The 11,504-nt window shown below is 34.4% G+C and overlaps 1 pseudogene; it reads right to left on the reverse strand.

The window, feature by feature from the left end:
- Window positions 1-2,613: 2,613 nt before the first annotated feature.
- Window positions 2,614-3,134, reverse strand: LOC105530240 (annotated as a pseudogene).
- Between the last annotated feature and the right edge of the window lie 8,370 nt (window positions 3,135-11,504).

Below are 11,504 nucleotides of genomic sequence, written 5' to 3' on the forward strand. Positions count from 1 at the left end.
TTCATAAATGACTTTTATATGTTGAGAAACTTTCCTTCTGTATATAAACTCTTGAGAGCTTTTATTGAGAAAAGTTATTGAACTTTGCCGAATGTTTTCCTGTGTCAGTTGGGATGATTATGTGTTTTTGTCTTTCAGTTAGTTAATGTAATTACTACACTGATTGATCTGCGTGTGTTAAGCCTGACAAGACATGCAAATAGGTGTGCAAATCCATGTGTTATTACTCCATCATGATGTATAATCTTTTTGATACACTGTTGAATTCAATTTGCAAGCTATAGTAATCAGAACAGTATGATACTGGCATTAAAACAGATAGATACAACAGTGGAAGAGAGTCTAGAGCCCCATAACAAATCCAAACAAATCTGATATGGTGAATTAATTTTTGATAAACACACCAAGAATAAGTAACAGGGAAATGAAAGTTTATTCAATAAATAGTACTGGAAAAACTGAAGTTCCACACGCAAAAGAATAAAATTGGACCCTTACCTAATATTGTACGTAAATATCATCTCAAAATGGAAAAATATCTAAATGGAATACTTGAAACCATAAAACTCCTAGAAGAAAACCTGGGAAGAAATCTCCTTGACATTGGCCTTGGTAGTCATTTCCTGGATATTACACCAAAAGCTTAGGCTACAAAAGCAAAAATAAGTGGGACTACATTAAACTAACAATTGTCTGCATAACAAAGAAGGTGACTTTCAAATCAGACAGACAGACACTCTTCTGTCTGTCTGTTTTAAGCAACAAAATGAACAGGCAACCTAAGGAACTGGAAAAAATATTTGCAAACCATATATCTCATAAGGATTTATCAATCAAAATTATAAAGAACTCATACAACTCAAAAATAAGAATACATACTATTATATATAAAACAAACTATTTTACTAGTTAATTTCTTAGTTTTGATAATTGTCATAACGTAATGAAAGACTAACGCTCAGAAGTAAAAACTGGGTAAAAGGTAGGGTGGAACTACATATTATTTTTGAAACTCTTCTCTAAGTCTAAAATTGTTTTAAAAGTATTTAATTAAATTTTTTAACTTTTAAAGTTTTGTCAGGTAACATTGATAAAATGTTCTGAATCTGATGCAAAAGTCAATTAGGTAGAAAATATCATAGAAAATTGATTGATGTAAAGTTCAATCCAAGTATGTCCAACTATTAAAGTGAAAACATATAAAGTGGAGGGAGAAAATATGAAGAAAATATTAGAAACAAATTATTCAGAAAAAAACGTGACATCAGGTTAAATGTGTTGTGTTGACTAAACACCTCACAGAAAACATGTAAACATTCCCACCCCCCTTTTTCTGCATTTCATTATTTATTTAGATGTTTAGGCTCTCACAGTAGGTTTTTAAAAGCTGGTAAACACTGACAAATTATTTCTCCCACAGAACTACAAAACATAGCCCCAGACAGTATAAATATATAGTTGAACTAATACTAATGCACATCACCATTTATCAATTACATAATAAAACAAATTATCAGGTATCCAAATATTAAGTTACATAGCTCAAAAGACATATAAAATATTAGATATTTGCTCAATTTATTAGCAGAAACCACTTTTTTTTTTTTTTTCAGGAGAAGTCAAGAAGAAAACGGAAAAACATCACAATTCAAACAAAAGTAAGTTGGTAAACAACTTCTGATGAGTATGGAAAAATATTACAAGAATTTCAGAAATTTTATGAATAAGAATTGTTTTAACTACAATAACAAAGCAACTCTACCTTTAAAAAAATTTACTAAGCTAAAGAGCATATTCTACATGTTCTGCACAAGACAAAGACAATATTTTGCTAAAAATAATTAATAGCCCCCTCCCATTCTGTTCTCCAGCCCTCCCTGTTAAGTTGTATCTCGGAGTGTAAACATTACATTAACTGTAAGGCTGTTTTATCTGAAGACATTAAATACATACTTCTGTATAATGTAGATTTTCAAAATGGAGGTTTTTACATAACAGCACAAAGTAAGATTTATAGATACATGTTAAGTAATCACTGTAAGACTTGGTAAAAAAAAAAAAAATCAGTGTTTAAGTAAACCTGATGTGGGGGGTGTAAACATGAAGTGAGCAAGCAAATAGCCATGTAGGCCCTACTTTCAATGTTTGAAAAGATTGAAGGAATAAACCACATTAAGGCCTAGAGTGTTCATAGTTCCTGGGATTTTAGTTCTGTGTGATACTAAAAATATACAATTACTATGCTGGGTATTTTGGCACCTAACCTTCTTAAATTTCTTGTATGTTGTTAAGATTCTGGCATGGGAATAGATTTAAACAAGACATAGCTCAATAATGCACAATTTCAGGAAAGGTCAAGTGGTATAAATGACAAGCACACTTTAAATACTGACAGTCAGAAATCTTTTGCCAAGTGTCCAAATAGTTTGATTCTAACCGAAACACAGAGATTGTCAAATCTGTCTAGCATGTGTCCTGGTAAAAGTGCCTTTCAATACTCCTACAGAAGATTCATTAGACATATTCACTGAGCCAACACGTTGTCTAATATGTATAACAAATTAGGTCGTCTCAAGTTCCACTTCCAAAGCATTAGTATGAGGCACCCCGGTTTTACTGAATGCAACAGTAGTTTCTATGACCTTTGGAGTCTTTGAAGAGCAGCTATATTTTAGGACAATACTTCTCCAACTACAAAAGTTTATTGCTGTTAAATGCTTCATGCCGGTTTTGTCTCATAAATTATACTGTATCTTCATATTTCATTCCACCTTCAATTAATGCTAAGCAACAAGTACTGGAGCTCTCTGAAGGCCTGCAACGCAATGAATAGCAATACAACAACCAGGTTCTTCACGAAACTTAATTTTTACAATACTTAGCCAGTCATCAACCATCTAGCTGGATAGTGGTGCACCATCATCAAAAGGCCAATCGAGAATATGGATACGTTCTTTCTCCACAAGAGTAGTGTTGTAAGTTGCTTCACATGCTCTCACTATTGTGGTAACTCCATAATTCTTAAGTTCCTCTATAAATTTGTTTAAGGTCACGTTAATTGGAGGGTGTATAATAAGAAATCTCACGTTCTTGTGTGTGATTTCCACAGAAGCTGGGCAGTTCACTCAAATCATGTTAATTTAGTTTAAAAAAGAAAACATTCAATAGGTTTATGAAAGAATTTTAAAATTTCAGTACAGAAATGATGCAATGAAACTGAAGTCTACTTCAATATACTCCACTTGAAATTTTCAGTGCTTTGAATATGAAGTTGTAAGTAATAATAAATGAAATGAACCGCCTTAACAAGAAGCAGTAGTTCTTCAATCCAGTAATACTGAGGCAACAGAAAGGAAGGGCACTGAGGTTTACCCCATCTAGGTGATAACTCTTGTAAAATGCTCTGCGGGTCTCAGTTTAACACCTCTGTGTCCAGGATAACCATTCTTATGGGGCGTTCCCTACAGTTCACTTGTCTGCATAGAGGTGGCTGTGTGCCTGGTAGTAATCTCTGCCTGCCCTTCAGAAACTCTGCCCATGTGTGACTGAGAACACCACAAATCTGAGGAATATGTTTACTCATTGAAGATTGTGGCCTAATCATACAGCTGGTCCTCACAGGCCACAGCGGTGGCGGTGGTTGCTGGGCAGTTGGGGAGAGGGGGGACAGTGGTAGTCGCAAGGTGGTGGGAACCCCAAATTCCTTCTTTTAAAATCATAAGTAATAGGTTTTCGAATCACTATGGCCAAAAAGAAGGTTGCATACGAACGTCAGACTTCTTGAGAACAATATTGGATGATGTGTAATAAAACAATGCAGAAATATCTCCAGAATCTTGACTGTAATAACTTTGAACCCACAGTCATAAACTAGCAAAACTAAAACCAAAGGAAATAAAAATATATTTATAGATAGACAAAGTATAGTGTTAGTGACCATATCTGTTATTTGTAGAAAACAGAAAAAACTTGAACATATGCTCTAGCAAAATGAGAAAGGAATTCTAAAAAGATGAATAATGGAAAACAGGAGCTTCCGTTGAAAAAAAAAAAACAATCCAAGAACAAATGGGCAAGCCCCTTTAGAAAGCAATCAGTAGTATGTAAAACATTTTTTTAGTACTATGATAAATAATCTGGATAATGTCATCAGTAGTGTGAGAAAATTTTGTGCTGCTTCTGCCAAGTAGGAAAAGGTCAAAGTAATCAGAATTTTTTTTTTTTTAAAGCTGCACAAAATGCTGTGATCCAAATGAACCAAAATGCAAATGCAACATGAGTTTTAGTGCAATAAAATGTAATATATTTAACTTAAAAATAGATTACTCTTTTTAAAATGTTGCAGTATCTGTGTGAAAATTAGACCTTCTTCTTTATGCTTATGATTTCTTCCCTATGCACTGTTGTGTTCTGTAATTAAAAAAAACTTACATTAACAATATAAATGCTCTCTGTTTTTCATTTTAGAATCAAAATATTGCAAAACGCAGACATTTTAAATTTTATTGGAGTAGGAACTTTAAATTTGATAAATCTTATCAATGGATTTTAGTCGTCTGAGTATCTGAAGTTAGAAGTCGAATTGGGGAGAATTTGGGTAGCTAAAAGTAGGGGTATTAGCGTTCATTTGTTTGTTCATTTGTTTTTCATCTTATGAAGCCTGAGATCCAGTCTGTCTGTCTTTATTTAGAGAAATAAGAAATACAGATTTAAGCATATCACTTAAAATTAGAGGATAAATGTATGAAAAACAAAAATAATTTAATAAAAGGTTTGGAAAAATAAAAGAAGTCTCACAAGGCAGAATTTCTTATACTTCACAAGAAGTAAATAGAAATAGTCTAAAGTTGATAAATCAAGCAGGAAAAATAAAACCTTTTTTTAGAATTTCATTGAAAATTCCCATAATTGAAATACAAAGCGTTAAATGTTGTTAAATCAGAAGAGTGATACAGAAACCGGGTAGGAGTAATATGAATTTTGAGTTAATTCTGTGGTGTACTTGTTTGAATTTTTTTCTTTTTTAAAAACATAGATTTAATTCAAATTTTTTTAGGGTGAGTTTTCCTTGGAAAATATATTATTTCTGTTAAATATGCCACTTATTTTAACTCAGAGCTATGATCTTGTTTAAAAATAATATTGACAAAAATGACTGCAGAACATGTGAATAGTGGTATATAAATATAAGAAACTATATATAGGAATATAAAAAAAGCTAGAGGATATGTATGCTTAAAAATTTGAACATATTCTGGGGCAAACTCTTGTTTTTCATCACAATGATAATTAGACTACTGGATTAAAAATATTTTTGCAATTATTTTGCTATTAACTTGGCTATCATAACAAAAATAAATTAATTTATAATAATAACAAGCAATGATGTTAATTGTAATTTTTACCAGTATTATAAAATAAATGGAAAAGAACATGTTGGATTTGGTCATTTTAAAATTATTTGCTTAAAATTCAACATCTTTTCCAATTGCACAAATTAAACAATTGAAATTCAATGAGGAGTAAAGAAAACTAACTGAGAAAAAAATAAATCAATTTGATAATGTCACGATTTTCTTTATTATACTTGTAAGGCTCAATAAGACAAGTCTTGAGTTCACTTGACAAAATTGAGTACACATGTACAAGTATGATTTTTATCCATTAAATATGTAAAACCTTGCTCGTGACATAGTGCAATATATTTCATTTTCATTTCTTCTCAGTTCTCTGCATGAGGCCTGATCACAATGAATTAAGGACAAGCCAATCAACACTGAACAGAACAATAGTAAGATACAAACAGATGTTTTATGGAGTTATTTTGTTTCTAAATATTCTTTACTGAGTACTCCTGAAAAAGCAGAAAGCAAACTGTACCTATTAAGACCTATAAACTATCAGTAAAGTATGTTACAGTGAAATAAATTGCTGCACTTCTCAAATAATCCCGTCACTCCCCAAATGACAAAGAATTATTATACATCTGTGATGTATAACATAATATACACACAATTAGATTCACATTTTTGTTTATACAATTAATGTTTATTCAGAACCTGCTAAATAATAGATTCTGTACAAGTTGATGACTATATATTAGTGACTACAGCAACTCTATAGGTGAAAATACAAACACATGATAATCAATTTTAATAGATATTATGAAGAAAACAAATCTCGTGCTGAAATGTTTACTAGTAAGGAAAAGTGTCTAGATTGCTAGCCAGGTAAGGTTTTCCTAAGGATATGATGCTTACCGCAAATCATGAAAGATGGAATCTATCTAGTCATATAAAAATGAGATGATGCAAATGAGTGGAAAATGAATTGTAGGCAAACTGTCAACATATGACAAATCTCTGCGGTGGGAGGTATGTTGGCATCTTTGGTGAAGTAAAAGTAAGTTGAGTCCAAAAAGAAAACAGTTTTGTATATTTAGGCAAAATATATGAACCGTTATATAGAGTATGTGTTTTCTATAGCTTGTATGTATATGTATGTGTATATGTGTCTACATAATATTGAGTGTTTCTATTAAGATTTTTTTACATTTGGAATTCAAAGTTTATTTATTCTTACCTTGAATGTGCACAATTGCACTGCAATTTCTCTTTCTCTCTTCTATTAATGATAGACTATATGTTATTATTGTTACCGACATTTATTTTATAGCAATAGAAATAGAAGAAACCTTTAATTTGAATCAAACACTTTTTAAATTTGTTCTACCTGTCATTGTTAAGAGTTACATATGTTTACAGAGCAATTACTTGGTACCTAATACTTTACACAGTGCTATTATTTAATAATATAAGTGTAACCCAGAAGAAACTTTAGGAGCTAGAACAAATGGGTGGATGAAATAACAAAAATGGTAGACTGACTAGTGCTGTAGGTGTTAACTATTGTCAAGTGGATGTAGGATTTTAAAAAACACAAAAGCAATGTCTGCTTTTATTGAAAAATACTATGGTTTACTGATTCTTAGAGCCTGGGAACTTTTGTATAGTCAAGACAAGTATCTCCTGAGTAAATCAAGAGAGATTGTTTTCAAGTCCATATCGTCCTACCTATTATAATTAGAGGACATGATTCTGTAAAAAAAGTAAATAAATTAAATCCCAAACTAGAAAATGGCAGCATTTGTTATCTGGTTGTAGTCATGTTATGATTTGGCCTGGGTCATAAGCAATGGTCTCCTTTGCTGCCTTAATTATTTTCTTGTTTATGTGAAAGTTTTCTAGCTCACACAATATGTTTCAGAGAGTGGAAATTTGATTTGATATTCTTATAAAGCAAACTTTGGTGCTAGCTTTGGGGAAAAAAACGACTGAAAGCTTGGAAATAAAACAAATCTGCATAATGCTATAAAATAGAATCATTCGTATTATGGATATGACTTTTTAAAGTACAGACATCATTAACAACATTTCTTGGAACTATATAATATCACGAAAGTTTCATGTGTATTTAAAGCCCAGAAGCAAAAAAAGTAAAATTTTTAAAATAATTTTTAAAAATATATTCTGGAAAGGATTATTTTTTAATAACTATGTACAAAATCTAACTTTAATTATGGAACACTTTCCATTTTACATTTCACTGTAACTTCTTTTTTTTTTTTTTTTTGAGATGGGAGTCTCACTCTGTCACCCAGGCTGGAGTGCAGTGGCGCCATCTTGGCTCACTGCAAGTTCCGCCTCCCAGGTTCATGATATTCTCCTGCCTCAGCCTCCTGAGTAGCTGGGACTATAGGCGCCTGCCACCACACCCGGCTAATTTTTTGTGTTTTTAGTAGAAACGGGATTTCACCACGTTAACCAGGATGGTCTTGATCTCCTCACCTCATGATCCACCCACTTCGGTCTCCCAAAATGCTGGGATTACAAGCGTGAGCCACTGCACCCGACCAGTAACTTCTGAGGAAGGCTCTAATAAAACAAATCTGTTTATAAAGGACTAGATTCCTGCTGTCTGGGCAGGGCATCTCTGGGGAAAAAAAAAAAAAAGGCAGCAAGCCCTGACAAGGACTTATAGATAAAACACCCATCTCCTGGGGACAGAGCACCTGGGGAAAAGAGCAGCTGAGGACGGAACTTCAGCAGACTTAAAGGTCCCTGCCTGACAGCTCTGAAGAGAGCAGAAGATCTCCCAGCACAGCATTAGAGTTCTGATAAGGGACAGACTGCTTCCTCATGTGGGTCCTTGACCTCCGTGTACCCTGACTAGGAGACAACTCCGTGTAGGGGCCGACAGACACTTCATACAGGAGAGCTCTGGCTGACATCTGGTGGGTGCCCCCTCTGGGAGGAAGCTTCCAGAGAAAGGAACAGGCAGCAATCTTTGCTGTTGTGCAGACTCTGCTGGTGATACCCAGGCAAACAGGGTCTGGAGTGGACCTCCAGCAAACCCCAGCAGACATGCAGCAGAGGGGCCTGCTAGAAGGAAAACTAACAAACAGAAAGGAATAGTATCAACATGAACAAAAAGGACACCCACTCAGGGACCCTATCCGAAGTTCACCAACATCAAAGACCAAAGGTAGACAAATCCACAAAGATGGGGAGAAACCAGCTCAAAAAGGCTGAAAATTCCAAAAACCAGAATGCCTCTTCTCCTCCGAAGGATCACGACTCCTCACCAGCAAGGCAACAAAACTGGATGGAGAATGAGTTTGACGAATTGACAGAAGTAGGCTTCCGAAGCTGGGTAGTAACAAATTCCTCTGAGCTAAAGGAGCATATTCTAACAGAATGCAAGGAAGCTAAAACCTTGAAAACAGGTTAGATGAATTGCTAACTAGAATAACCAGTTTAGAGAAGAACATAAATGACCTGATGGAGCTGAAAAACACAGCACAAGAACTTTGTGAAGCATACACAAGTATCAATAGCCGAATCGATCAAGCAGAAGAAAGGATATCAGATATTGAAGGTCAACTCAATAAAATAAAGTGAGAAGACAAGATTAAAGGAAAAAGAGTGAAAAGAAACAAACAAACCTCCAAGAAACATGGGACTATGTGAAAAGACCAAATCTATGTTTGATTGGTGTACCTGAAAGTGACAGAGAGAAAGGAACAGAATTGGAAAACACTCACCAGGATATTATCCAGGAGAACTTCCCCAACTTAGCAAGGCAGGCCAACATTCAAATTCAGGAAATACAGAGAACGCCACAAAGATACTCCTCGAGAAGAGCAACTTCAAGACACATAATTGTCAGATTCACCAAAGTTGAAATGAAGGAAAAAATGTTAAGAGTAGCCAGAGAGAAAGGTCAGGTTACCCATAAAGGGAGGCCCATCAGATCAACAGCAGATCTCTCGGCAGAAACCCTACAAGCCAGAAGAGAGTGGGGACCAATATTTGACATTCTTAATAGAAAGAATTTTCAACCCAGATTTTCATATCCAGCCAAACTAAGCTTCATAAGTGAAGGACAAATAAAATCCTTTACAGACAAGCAAATGCTCAGAGATTTTGTCCCCACCAGGCCTGCCTTACAAGAGCTCTTGAAGGAAGCACTAAACGTGGAAAGGAACAACCTGTACAATCCACTACAAAAACATACCAAATTGTAAAGACCAAAGACACTATGAAGAAACAACATAACTAATGGGAAAAATAACCAGCTAACATCGTAATGACAGGATCAAATTCACACATAACAATATTAACCTTAAATGTAAATGGTGAAGTGCCCCAATTAAAAGACACAGACTGACAAATTGGATAAAGAGTCAAGACCGGTCGGTGTGCTGTATTCAGGAGACCCATCTCACATGCAAAGACACACATAGGCTCAAAATAAACTGATGGAGGAAGATTTACCAAGCAAAGGGAAAGCAAATAAAAAGCAAGGGTTGCAACCCTGGTTCTCTGATAAAACAAACTTTAAAGCAACACAGATCAGAGAAGACAAAGAAGGGCATTTACATAATGGTAAAGGGATCGATTCAACAAGAAGAGCTAAGTATCGTAAATATGTATGCACCCAATATAGGAGCACCCAGATTCATAACGCAAGTTCTTAGAGACCTCCAAAGATATGTAGACTCCTGCAAAATAACACCCCACTTTCAATATTATACAGATCAACAAGACAGAACATTAACAAGGATATCCAAGACTTGAACTCAGCTCTAGACCAAGCAGACCTATTAGACATCTACAGAACTCTCTACCCCAAATAAACAGAATATACATTCTTCTCAGCACCACACTGCAATTATGCTAAAATTGACCACATAATTGGAAGTAAAACACTCCTCAGCAAATGCAAAAGAATGGAAATCATAACAAGCTGTCTTTCAGACCACAGTGCATTCAAATTAGAACTCAGGATTAAGAAACTCACTCAAAACTGCACAACTACATGGAAACTGAACAACCTGCTCCTGAATGACTACAGGGTAAATAATGAAATGAAGGCAGGAATAAAGATGTTCTTTGAAATCAATGAGAAAAAAGACACAACATACTAGAATCTCTGGGACACACGTAAACCAATGTGTAGATGGAAATTTATAGCACTAAATGCCCACAAGAGAAAGCAGGAAAGATCTAAAATCGACGCCCTAACATCACAATTAAAAGAACTAGAGAAGCAAGAGCAAACAAATTCAAAAGCTAGTGGAAGACAAGAAATAACCTAGATCAGAGAAGAACAGAAGAAGATAGAGACATGAAAAACCCTTCAAAAAAATCAATGAATCCAGGAGCTGTTTTTTTGAAAGGATCCACAAAACAGATAGACCGCTAGCCAGATTAATAAAGAAGAAAAGAGAGAAGAATCAGATAGATGCAATAAAAAATAATACAGGGGATATCACCATCAATGCCACAGAAATACAAACTACCTTCAGAGAATGCTATAAACATTTCTACACAAATAAACTAGAAAATCTGGAAGAAATTGATAAATTCCTGGACACATACACCCTCCCAAGACTAAACCAGGAAGAAATCGAATCCCTGAATAGACCAATAACAAGTTCTGAAATTGAGGAAGTAATTAATAACCCAACAATCAAAAAATGTCCAGGACCAGACAGATTCACAGCCAAATTCTACCAGAAGTACAAAGAGGATCTGGTAACATTCCTTTTGAAACTATTCCAAACTATAGAGAAAGAGGAAATCCTCCCTAACTCATTTTATGAGGCCAGAATCATCCTGATACCAAAATCTGTCAGAGACACGCCAAAAAAAAAAAAAAAAAAAAAAAAAAAAAAAAAAGGAAAGAAAAAGATAAAAAAAATTAGGCCAATATCCATGGTGAACATCAGTGCAAAAATCCTCAATAAATTACTGGCAAACTGAATCCAGCAGCACATCAAAAATCTTCTCCACCATGATCAAGTCAGCTTCATCTCTGGGATGCAAGGCTGGTCCAACATACACAAATCAATAAACATAATCCATCACATAAATAAAACCAATGAAAAAAATCATATGATTATCTCAATATGCAGAAAAAGCCTGTGACAAAATTCAATA

This window comes from Mandrillus leucophaeus, unplaced genomic scaffold (genome assembly GCF_000951045.1).
Source record: "Mandrillus leucophaeus isolate KB7577 unplaced genomic scaffold, Mleu.le_1.0 Scaffold806, whole genome shotgun sequence".
In the NCBI taxonomy this organism is placed as follows: domain Eukaryota; kingdom Metazoa; phylum Chordata; class Mammalia; order Primates; family Cercopithecidae; genus Mandrillus; species Mandrillus leucophaeus.